Raw genomic sequence first — 13,134 nt, 5'->3', positions numbered from 1 at the left:
GCTGGCTATCTCCCTCGGCTTATTGGTCCAACTTGAGAGACTGACATGCTAAAAGCCAAGTGATATGCAGCCTGTGATCATATATGGTATAGAGAACTTGAAAGGAAAGGATGGTGATGAAGCCAGAATGGAGAGGTGGTCAATTTTAGGTAATAAATAAATCATTTTGTTAAATTTTAATTTTCGGGAATGAAGGATCCAAATGTTACTAAAACAGGTGTAGTTGTTTGCAAAGTGAATTGTAGTTTTGGCAAAGCGGGTGGGCTGTTGACCTAGGACTCTTGTTTACGTGTGACTTCAGGAGCGCTCTGACAATTTTAACTTTTTATTTAAGATATATGAATATACAATTTAACCAAGCCTTGATAAATATATTAACTCGAGTTTCAATGATGAACCTTGTGAAAGTACCGAGTAGAAACCCAATCAATTTCAATGATGCAAACCCTAGAGTGTATATATTAATAGGATGTGCAATCCCAACTTAGAACCAATATTGGGATACCAGAGAGCAACCACGCCGCAACCTGGTGATGCAGTCTAATGCCGCCGAAAGGTACGACTCAAAACCTTGATCTAACAATCGGTATTGGATCCAATCCCACCTCTGAAGCGAAGATCTCTTACCCAAACACACTACGTCGCGTTGTCCCTACTAAGGAACGAACCACCCCGCCGCCGGACTGGGATCCTCTCCTCACAACTCTCTCTTAATACTGCCTAATAAATCAATCTTGACCTTCTATTATTATTCAACGGCTTAGATCAATTCTACCTCTCTTTCTCATCCAATTTGGTTTCACACGCGAAACCCTCCTTCTCTCTCCCCAATTTCTTGCCTCTCTCTCTGTCTTCCGGCGAATTTGGCTGGCACTTTCCCGAACCACCAGGCTTCTCCCGGCCCCGGTGCCACCCCGGCTCTCCCTCCGCGCTCTCTCTCACAGTAACTCCTGTTCTATATTTTACATATGATTTATTATTTTAAGGACGGGCTAAATAAACATGTGACATTGTGACTTGCGTATGCTGGTCTCAATTCAAAGAAGAAATATTCGAACAATTAAGTAAGAAGAAATCAAGAACACACGAGAAATGATAGGAAGGAAGGAGCAAGACGGAAACTCAAGTTGAATTAATGGACAGCACTAAACTAGAATTAGTGGAAGAGAACAAAGCCACAGCTGCATAGAGTCGATCTTATTGCTAGAATCTGGACATCTAGTTCCATTTCATTCTGTACGTCCTAAGAAATATTAAGGGCTTACAAACAAGTTTGAATGTTAGTTGCAGCCTTCATGTGTGTCAACTTCTGCAGCCTGCAATAGTGCAATTGGTACTCTACTTTTTCTTTAGTAGGTTTAGTTTTGGCCTTGTTTGCTCTTAGTTCACAATTTTTCTCGCATCGAAATTGAAGTTGCAGTCATGGTCTCCTCTTTTTATTTATTTTTTTCATTCTGTTGGTTTCAGTCCGAAACTCGTTGTACTACTTTCACTTTGATAAAGGAACCGGAAGGGGGGGGGGGTTTGTTGTTTTGGTTTTTAGTAGTCTAATGTCTATATAAAGACCTTTTTTATCAATGAATAAAGATGATGTTTCTCTCTATTTGATGTGTATTACATGTTTCTGTAACACGTTATCAGCACGTAGTTCTAACCCTGAGTTCCTAGGTCTAAAACCCTAATTTCTGAAAAATTCTTTTGTTATGCAAATAATTCAACAGAAGAAGACGCAAAATTCCTTCTGTCCTAAAAAAAATCAATAGAAGAAGAAGAAGAAGAAGAAAATTTTCTGCTGAAAAAAAAGAACAAAAAAAAATCGGTTTTGACCTAAAGCACCCAGAAATTCGCTCTAGGCACCCCTTGTTCTTCTCTAACCAGCAGAGGTTGACGCAGCGCCAGCTCAATCGCCCACCTGCAGCCCTAACGCTGCTAGTCTTGCCCAAAATCCTCAGACCTGGCCTTGATGTCGGATCCCCGACGTCGTTGTTCGCAGGCCAGATCGACCCAGGTTTTAATGACGCAGCACAACACCGACAACGCCAAGCAACAAGACGTCGGCGACGTGAACCCAGCCTTGGGTCGCCGACCTGCATGCCTAAAAAGCCAAAAGCTGATGACCCTCCTCAAGCAACCCTGGCGCTCTAGCCCTTCAAGGTCGACCCGGAATCTTAAGGTCCAACCCGATCGTCCTTCTCCGGCTTGACCCGACTTGGTTGAAGAGGTTTTTACCTCTTTTGGTAAATCAGTTAATTGGTAAATGGTGAATGGCAATTTTTCACCGGTAAAAAGTTTTCTTTATCATAATGTCACTTCAGTAATTTCATTTTTATTTTTACTGATTTCCTATGTGATGAATTTAAACTAACCATATGTTTTTATTTTAGTGAAATTTATCACATGACGATATGGAATCGAATGACGAGAGTTACTTCGCGACCAATATTCGTAGATTCAAGCATGGCCGCGGAATTGAACAAGAGAAACACTTATACGTTGTTTATTTGGCAAATAAATAAGTATGTTTTAATTAACGTTGTTGCTTTCATGCAATTTCAATTATTCTGAATTTTGTCTTTTCATCGGAGACTTTCAACCTCCATTTCCTTTTCAACCCGATTTTTTCGCTTCTCAGGTGGTATAAAGGGATATGATTCCCCTGGTACCGAGTTTTAGGAGCAGCTGGGAGTGATGTTGTTACCATCCATAGCCGTTGTGTGTAGCTACATGTTTGAAAACAAATGGGACAAACATTGGTTTGCAACGGAATTTGTTGTTATACTACCGGTTTGTGACTGAAATTGTCACTTATACCATTCTGACATAATTTGTCACGGTTTATTGAATTAAGTTTCCATACTTTGGGACTTGACCTACAATTCAATACTTGGAAGTTGTATCGGATTTTGATACATAATGAATCTTCCCTCTTGTTGAACGCAACTTGCGCCTGAAATTTGACATTTTCATGTTGGATGTCTTTATGCATCTATTCCAGATTAATTTACTTTGGTGCAACATCGTTTCATTGAAAGACCGAAACATTATGGTCAAAATATACAAGAGCGAGATATGAGAAATTCTTGAAACAAGACACTCATTATATGGAAGAATATGAGAATATCTTCCCTCTATTACACGGATTACAAAAGCAATTATACATTTTCGGTTAATAAAAGAAAATAATGAAGCATAAATGCGTCGGTTAATAGTCTGAATGACTACATATCCGTTTATTTCCAAGAATATGTGACTAATGTTACTTAGTCAATACATTTTTAAATTGGTTCATGGTCAAGATCTCAATCTAATTGTTGGCTATAAAATTCTCATGTAGTTCAAGTAAACGAACATACGAGAATGTCTCGATGCATTTATAGTTTCAATACCAAAAGCAATATGTTAATGCAATATAACACATTACATACTACATAGCACTACCTACATAAGCTCACGGTTTTAATTGTGGCATTAGTAAGGTTTACACGATCTTTGTATGGCACAATACACATTTATATGATCTTTGATGTTGTTATTATACATCTGTTTCAGTTCTCCATAATCATTGGCGAATTAGATCATCATTGATTTTGATCAAAACTTTGCAAGCTGGCATTCCAAAACGCCGAAGGACTTTGAGCCACGAGCATTTGCTCTCGGCTTTATTTAGAACTGACAATGCTTGTTGTAGCATATTTATGCCTCGTTGGCATGATGAAGCCTTGATTGATGTCTTGTTATGACATGTTTCCACCTTGTTTTGGTGATGATTTGTAGTGTTACATGCCATGTAACGCACTATATATTCCACCGTTTCAAAATATGGTGATGATTTTCACAAAGTTCAAATTAAACTAATGCTCGTACAAGATTAGGGGAGTGGCAAACTATGACAGGTTTGCGAATTATGGCCTTGGTGGTATCGCCAAAATGTTCCATCGGCCGCTAGGTTTTACCCCTAATGGCATCAAAAATTGGTCGAGCTCTTGTCTCGCCCCCCCTAGGCATCCTACAGCCCCTGCAAAGCCCCCGCAGCCCCCTGCATGACTCTCGCACGGCCTCCGCAGCCCCATCGCACGGCCTCCTCACAAACTTTTAGCGTTTGTGACTTTTTTTTTACGCCGACAACCCTTTTTGGGTATACTTAGGCAACACCGATCCTTGTATTTGGATCTATGGTGTATATGCATGATATTTGTATGTCAAAATCACTCGTGAATGATGTTTGAGGGTCTAAAACCCTTATGTAATGTTAAGCGGTCATTCAGGACTATATCAGTGCACTTGCACAGCTTTATTTTGTGATATTTATATGTCTTGACCTAAGACTACTTGTCTCTATATTTTTTTTATGAATATGTTAAAGAGACGTTAAGCGCATAGCTAAATAAAAGCTATTAATGGATTTAGTTTTTAATCCATTGTGACTACGATGATGAGATCATCATAAAAGAATCAAAGAGTGGTTTGTGCTCAAGTTTATATGCCTTATTGCATTATTATTCAAGTCACATTGCTTTTATGCATTAAGAGAGCCATCGAACCTATGAAATGGTTTTTGTCATAGTAGTTGTCTACGTTGATGAATTCACAATGATACCATACATAAAAAATAGTGAGACGATAAGCTACTTGAAGACAATCCTTATGCCAATATTATTTATCATCTACAAAATCATTGTGAAAGAGTTCTTATGTATCGCTTCTAATGATGTAGTGCATCTCATGAGTCGAAATAACTTGCATTGTATTCTTTCACGATACTATGATTTGGAATAATGAATCGATGACTCGTTTATGCTATTCTTTTGAGCAAAGAAGTTAAACGGATCAATAAAATTCCTCTAAAGTAATGGAGACGTAATCTATGCGTTAATAAGTGCATAAGCCCCCTCTATGATCCTTCATTGACTATGCTCAATCTCCAAGCCTATTTTTTAGCAAAATTAAAATTTAGAAGTGATATACACCCTCATACGCTAAAGAGAATGAAACATAAGATGGAAGCCGAAATTGGCTTATCATGATTCACTTCGAGGATACAATATGTTGTGATGATACATATATCATGGTTAAACTCAAACCATAACACTTAGATGTTATGGAGCACCTAAAACAATGACAAAAAGTTGAAAAAGCCTAAAATTTCAGGATTTACAGATTGCGGACTTGTCATTGTGAGGACCGGATCACCTACTTTTATGTGGGTTATTGAGGTGATACTTGCGGCCACTGATTCCTAACATACACGGCTACCTACTCACAAAATTTGAATCCATTTGGAGACCTGGAACATTGTAAACCGCTCGACACAAATGGTCACTGACCTCCGGCGAGTATTCCGGCCGATTCGGTGCTTTTCTGATTGGATTTCTAACACCCATGTTTACTTGCTCTTAAAGTGTCGTAACATTCGGGATTCGAAAAGTCGGTGAACCATTCACGAAATTGTAAATCAGAGGTTCGGTATTGGTTGTTGATATGTCTAGGCTTCCAATGAATCAACAATTCGAACCATAAGTTACGGCTTGTATCGTGTCTTGTTTTACAGTATCCATCTATACCACCATCATTGACGTTACGATTGTAACGATTTGCATGTTAGTGTTTCAAGTCTAACAATATGCATGTTTTTTAACGGAATATGTTAACAATCGTCCACATATTTTGTGCCAAATTGCGCCTCCACAAATGCATAATGATGAGTTATTTAATGTTGAATTTTGTCAGAATAAAACATGAACTTCCAACTATGTCCGCTTATATAAAGACTAACAAGCAATCTCATTTAATCACTTTTGATGAGCCAGTCTCCCCGTCGTTAGGGGGAGAGAAGAACAAGTTTGTTCAAAATTCAACGACTTGGTTTTGTCGTGGTATGTCCCACTATGCTTCATCATATTCCTAATAGTACTACAAATGGAAGTGACGAGATTAGAGATACATGCTGCAACTATGCCTGTAAGGATTGATGTCCTACAAATAGACATGTAGTCACTTTGTTTTGGTGACGTGGTGGCTCCACAAATGTGGTAGATGGTGTCACTAGACCGTGGCTCTCACGTAAGTGTGGAGAGACCACTTGGTTCGATAATAGTTGTTGAATGCGAGTTATGGCACAACTTGATCTATGATCAATCATACTCACTCGTCTATTTTCTTGGATAATGGTTATTATTGTGGGACGCCTCAATGTCAATATTAATCCAAATGAGAGATCTCGAAGAATGACGATGTTGAATAAGTTTGATGTCGAACCATACATACCATGTTGAAGTAAAATTCCAACATTGTAAATTAACCTACATGGAAAGTGTTATCTGGCAGGAATTGATGGTGATGATCGACCCATGTCGCCGCCACAGCCTGCTGGAAATCCGTAGGATCAAGTTTTAACAAAGAGATAGATCATTAGTCAGGTAATCCAAACATCACAAATGTAAATCATATCGGTTATACCTTTGTTTAGCGTAGTGAGAAAGAGAAGAGTTTAGACTCACCTTATGGCGCAAACTCTCAAGCACAACGTCCTGAAATCAAATATGAGACGGATTGTTCTCATAATACCTTGTCAGTTAAGTGTTTTCCAAAACAATTGAATTTGCAGCTTGTGGTCACATATCATCTTTGTTGGGACTAAGTTAAGAGATGTAGATAAAGATCCTGCATGGATTGGTTTTTAACCTAATTCAAGTACCTCCAAACCACGGAATGTGATAACTTGCTAAAGGTATGGATATTAAAATGAAGTGTGATGGACTCTTGATAAATTAAGAGCCAAATGTGCTTTCTGAAGACTCAAAACTCAGGGCTCACCACCCTGACGATGCAGGAGAATTCACTTCGAAAACTTTTTTATTGCATAACCGGTATTAGACATCCCCGTAACCCCATGTTCATTCTGCATGAATGGATGAGCAGAAGCGACAATTAAGCAGTTAAAGCTTATAACTATGGCTTTTACCCATAATTGTCTGGGGATATGCAATATTGCATGCAATTGTACCTTAGGAATGAAAAGATCTTGAGAATATTAGGTCTCGAAAGTGATGACCATTATTAATGATGTTATTCATCGGTTGGCTAAAGGCAGTAAGGACGTTAAAATAATACCTACAAATATTCCATGAATCAGTCGAAGTCAGGAGAAAACGTGTTTCCGCCGTTTGAGCGATGATAAGTCTTAAGAGATGAAACTCTCCATTTAAGTATGATATGTGTATGCATGTACTTGTTGTAATATACATGACTTGACATCTCATTCGGTTTAAACTCATAATTCCAAGATGATGGCAGAGTGGGCCCACACATATGTCAATGCTTGATCACAGCGCGTTATGACGTTAAATCCTATATCCTAACACAAAAAACACTTTAATGAAGCGATGTCAGAATCTGCCCATATTCGTATGTCAACTTCCATGGGACCTATATGGCAGCTCACTTGTTGGAAAATGGTGAATTTGGTACCATTGGAAAGCTCTATGTGTCTACTTTCTAGGGATACTAACCATTTAACCACATCTTATTATATTGAGTGAGTTATAGCTGTTTTAGTAAAATATAATGGATATATTCAGAAACTGCAGTTGAGGCAATTGCGACAGAGCTTTGTGATCAGCTCAGAACGAACTAGGTTGTGAACCACATATCAATGGAAATCCACGGGTGTCTACTTTCCAGAACGTTTTACGGTTCATCCATACCTATTGTATCGAAGAAGTTATGATTGTTTAAGTGCGTGAAGGTCATACCACGCGTGAATCTGTTTTTCTTTACAAACTCTTATTTTGAGTTGGCATGCAATTCTCTTTCTTTTGATCCATGTACGGATAAGTGTACATGTTTGATTTAAGAATGTTTGGTAAGATTTGATATTCAAATCATTGATTCATTGCTACTTTTGAAGAATGTAAAGAGTGTTCGTATACGCTATCTATCTAAACTTCAAAATTGAGTTTCCGATCAAAGGGAGTTGTTTTGTAGACTTCATCAGAAGTCTATACCACATGTTATCTTTAATTGTAGTTGATGTGTTGTGCTCTTTTTCCCTTCGATCAAGTTTTTTATTTTACCCAAGAAGTTTTTGTTTTGCTTGACAATGTTTTTACCGAGTCAACAATTATGCACTGACACATTAGGATCGCGATACAATGGGGAGTGTTATAGGAGAATTACTCTCCGTAATCTTCTGATGTATTTTGTCCTAATTAGTATAGATTAGTCTAGATAATGAATGATATATAATTCATGAATCTACGGGATACTCAATGTAATGCCTATATAAAGGCTTCTTTTATCAATGAATAAAAATGATGTTTATTACTACTTTGATGCGTATTACATTCTTCTGTAACAAAATATTAAATAGTAGTTCAAATATTAATATATCTGACCCTATAGAAATTTAAAATACATAGTGCATGTCAGCATGCCCCATAAAAATAGTTTTTTGGTCCGCTACTACCACGGAGGATTCATTGTTGGAGGCATTGGTGTACGTGGTGGGGAGGAATGATAGCAGTGAATGTTGAGGGACGCTTTGCTGCCACTTACGTTTGATCACCTCTGCTCTTGACTCTCAAGCTCAAAGCTGCAGGGCTGGTCTATTAGTGGCGTTTCACCAACTCAGTAAGGATGGGCTGATGTTGCAGCTATAGAATGACTCTGCCTTGATGGTTATCGCATCCCATTACTGAGATGAGTGAAGAAAATAATTAGGTACTCGCATTTATACATGTTTATAGAGGCATAATTTAATGAAGCAAACAGTGCGGCTGATATATTAGCCCTACTTTGTTTGGAGCGACTTTGCTAATGAATACTGGATAGGTGAGTAGACATCGCATGCTTCAGGTAAGTTTGTATCTCATCCCCTTACCCTCTCCCCACAAATCAATAAACACAAATAAATAGAACATCCATTTGACAAAAAAAAAAAAGGCAACAGTATGCTTCACTATATTTCTCCTTGCCTTTATATTCTTCTATCCATACAAGTCATACAATTCAAAAGAAAGAATCAAAGTTGAAAAGAAAAGGCAACAATGTGGCAGCCAGAAGAGAATGGAATGGCAATAAGCGCAACCCAGATCAGTATCATACTATCATATAAACAAGGAAGCAAAAGAAAAATTCTTCTACTCTAGCAACCTACCTCCCTTAAGGCAGCAGAAGCAATTGGCAGCTGGTAACAGACACCTCCAAGGCTCCAACCAGTCAAGTTCATACATCATGTCAACCAGACACAAAATATGACCACAAATATTTCCATGAGATCAAACAATTACTAGAGCGAAAATCTATTTGCCTGGTCTAATTCCCTACCTGAGAGCACTGGTTGAATGCAATTGAGGAAAATGGTGAATGCCAACAAGACTGATAAATCATTGACCATAGCAATAACAGGAATGCTGGAGGTAAAAATCATTGCAAGTTTCTCAAGGAAGGCTACTATTATTAATGAAAATAGAAGTCCCACAGCTAGGGAGGTCAAGACTGAAACTGTGGTTGCAAATTTTGCACCTTTTGCGTTGCCTGCACCAAGTTCATTTGCCACCCGCATTCTGGATAAAGGAAATATAATCTAATCACAAGATAGCAATAAATGATGAGAAATTGGACTTCTACACTCATTCAATCATCCTTAAATGATACATGTGATTGTGCAGTTCATATAATATATAATTGTTCTGATAATCATAATACGTTGTCCCAATTATGAACTCTTACATAAGAATGTGATAAGCATAAGTGAAGTGGGAAACCTTGTCAAAATGTGATATATATACCATAATGGAAAATAATTAGCAAGATATGCAACACAGCTCAAGCACTTAAGGAATGGATTTGGTCCTCTAGCTAGGAATTTATGTGGTATAAAAATGAAAGAATATAATTTTCATCCATCTTTATTGATTTCTCGCTTTTAGCTATTTCCCAAGTCCAGTAAGACTGTAAGAGACTTACAACCAGTGATCACGTACCCAATTGCTGCCAGAAAGCTAGCCTAGCGGAATCATCGACTCCCAAGCATAGATACTCATGCTGCAAAAGACAAAGCCTTCAAATCTAAAGATGCTAATGCCGTAATGCATATACGTATTCTGCATCAAAGAATTTACGGATGTTGAAGAAAGTACGAAGAATTGAGACAGACGAATGAATATGGTAACACTAACCAGATGGAAAGGGCATCAACAGCAATCTTAGAATTGTGCATATAGCCGGACACTTTCACCAAAACTCTAAAATAAATATTCTCCAATCTGCAACAAAAATGCACATTTTAAAACCAAATCTGATCACAACATAATCAAAGGAGAGAAACAGAGGGCAATCACATACAACAGCATGAATCCAGAAGCCAAAGAAAGCTTAAAGAAATCCCAAAGCCCAACAAAAGCTTGAGCTGAAAAACCAGTCCATGTTTCCGAACAACCACCACAAACAGTGTACAGAAACAGCCCCAAAACCGATAACCACCAAGAAAAACCAATAGTGAGAGCAGTCCCTACAATCCCAATCCTCAACTCATACACAAAAACCCACCTCACAAAAAGACACAGTTCATTCTTTGCTTTGCATAAAGGTTCCAATATGTTCTCTTTCAATCCCTTGTTACTGTTATGTCATAGGCCTTCATGGCCTTCGATGGTTCTTTGTGTTCTTGGTTACTTTGGTTCTGGTTACAATGGCTCTCGGTTACTCTGGTTCTCTTGTTACATGACTACCGTTACTATGGTTAGTTGGCTCTTGGTTACTCAGCTCACTTGAATATAAGGATTTGTATTGATTGTTTGATGATTGATACAATGCTTAAGCTATTTATTTATAGGAAAGATTGGAAAATATTAGCACTAATTCTAATGATTAAACCTAGTTGTTAACACCAACATGAGTAACATGCTTCATGCTTTACCAGTTCTTACAGCTGTTCCAACTCATGCCAACAAGCTCTTGTTTACTTGGCTCTTGGTTACTATGGTTACTATGACTTTTGTTACTCTTGGTTACTATGGCTCTTGTTACTCTTGGTTACTATGGATTGTGGTTACTATGGTTACTTTGGCTCCCGGTTCTATGGTTATGGCTTCTGATATCGATTACTTTAGCTACGGGTCTCTATGAATCTGGTTATTGTGTTCTCTAGTTACTATGGCAACTATGTTCTTGGTTACTATATACTCTGGTTACCCTTGTTACGAACTACAAAGCCGAAAAATCAAACAAAAGCCCTACAAAGTCCCAATTCTGACAAAGGCCATCTATGTTTTCTTATAATCACCAAAGCCAAACCCTAGCTCAGCTGCCATGTTTTTCCCTCAAACCACCACAGCAATAGCTTGCTCTAACCATATATATAATCAAACACCATCACCACATCCAAAATGCCTAATTTAAAACTCATGACTCTGCCTAAAAGCACTGAAACTAAAAAGATCAGAGACTCACTCCAAACCATATTGTTCTTTGTTAACAAACTGATGTTGTTCTTGTTTTGAATCTGCATGAATTAAAAGAAATGGTTGGTAACAATTGAATAAAATCCTAACGGCAGGAGCACTAGGTTTATGAAACAAATGTCAAAACATGGTGTTACTTGAGCAATTCACAGTTCTAATGGTTAAAAAGATAATAAAAAGTGAAGCGGTGCACACAATAATGTCATATACTATGCCCCCCCCCCCCCCCCCCCCCCCCCCCCCCCCCCCGACAAATCAAAAATGCTCTCATATTCGCATTACTGGGCTTTCATGAAATATAAGAGGAGATGGTGGTGTTGTTTTGGAAGAGGCAAACTATACAACCCCAATCATGTTTATTAATGGGAGAAGAGACAAAACCATTAAAATTGGTGGTTTGGGTGATACAGAAAATCAAGAGAATCTCACCTTTGTAATATGCAGTGGCACAAAACAGGTCTAGCAGAGGTTGCTAGATATTCTCTTTAGCATTTCGTCGTCATGGTGTTGTTCTCTATCCGGCACTCCAAATCGCAATAACTTTGTCTAAATGTCGGGGTTCCAAGCTTTTGCTCTAAAATGTGCTGCTTCAACTACTAATACAAATTACAAATTGGGAGTTGGTCTTTCTCTAATGATATGCTTGATAGATACTCCTTCATGGTTGTCTTCAATATGTAGTTCGAAAATTGGCCTTGAGCCCGACTCAATCTCAAACCCGATGGGAAGAGTTCAGCAATCACCAAGTTTAGTTCATGTCCTTCTGGTTTGAAATACGGCAAGAATGAAGCTACAAGCTAGGAATGATGCGCGGAAAAACCAAAGTGAAATGAAGTTTGTCGTAATAGAAAGAAAAGAAACAGAGATTGTATTGTTGGGCCTCCGTCAAGTTTGGGCTTTTCTTCATCTGGGTACTCACGGCTAGCATGGGCTCTCAAAATGGCCCTTCGTCGAGTGCTCGTTACAAAGCCTGTCAAGTTTTCTTCGAGTTTGAACCAAAGTTGAGAAGCGCGTTTTAAAATTCAGCTTAGAGACGGGTGTTCAAATTAAATGCTCAAAGTTTGGTTTCGCAACAAAATGGTGCGATATCTAGAAGAAAAGATAAATGTGTCAAGATATAACAACACATAATTTTCCCAATACCCAACATGTGTGAACTACAGTCGTTTGATCATTTAAAAAGGGTTACGTAAGCAATCTAGCGACTCATTGATGCAATCACATATCTCAAATCGAATTCCTGATTCCACATGTCAAATTTAACTAATCTAAATCCCTGATGCGGCTAGTCAAATTCACCAAGCACCAAAAAAATCAAATCATTCCAAAAATGCTCGAACACAAGCTCGAGGTCTTTAAACCCTCACCAATGCCTCAAACAAAAATTCCAAGTAAATGGGCCATTTGCCCATTGGAATCCCAAAAACTTGGAACTACATGTGGTTTGATCCCGCAATGGTATGTAGGCAACTTAGAGTCCAATAATCTAAATACAACCGCATCATAAACACTATTCCAAATTCAAAATTAAAGCCCTTTATTGAGTCATTCATTCATTGGAACTCTTAAACTACGTGTGGCTTGATCTCCTCTAGAGTACGTAGGAAACTCATCATAAATTTCGAGTATAGCTACAAAAACATACAAACTTATATTGGTTTCTTTATAAGTG

At 38.1% G+C, this 13,134-nt stretch overlaps 1 long non-coding RNA gene across 1 annotated transcript; it reads right to left on the bottom strand.

The window, feature by feature from the left end:
• Positions 1–9,250: 9,250 nt before the first annotated feature.
• LOC126794901 (uncharacterized) lies at positions 9,251–10,550 on the bottom strand. Its single transcript, XR_007672192.1, has 4 exons — positions 10,345–10,550; positions 10,179–10,265; positions 9,967–10,044; positions 9,251–9,563 (listed from the first exon to the last, which is right to left on the bottom strand). It is a non-coding gene; the product is annotated as an uncharacterized LOC126794901 (long non-coding RNA).
• Positions 10,551–13,134: the final 2,584 nt, after the last annotated feature.

This window comes from Argentina anserina, chromosome 5 (genome assembly GCF_933775445.1).
Source record: "Argentina anserina chromosome 5, drPotAnse1.1, whole genome shotgun sequence".
Classification (NCBI taxonomy): Eukaryota; Viridiplantae; Streptophyta; class Magnoliopsida; order Rosales; family Rosaceae; genus Argentina; species Argentina anserina.
This window is presented reverse-complemented; position numbering and strand designations above follow the sequence as displayed.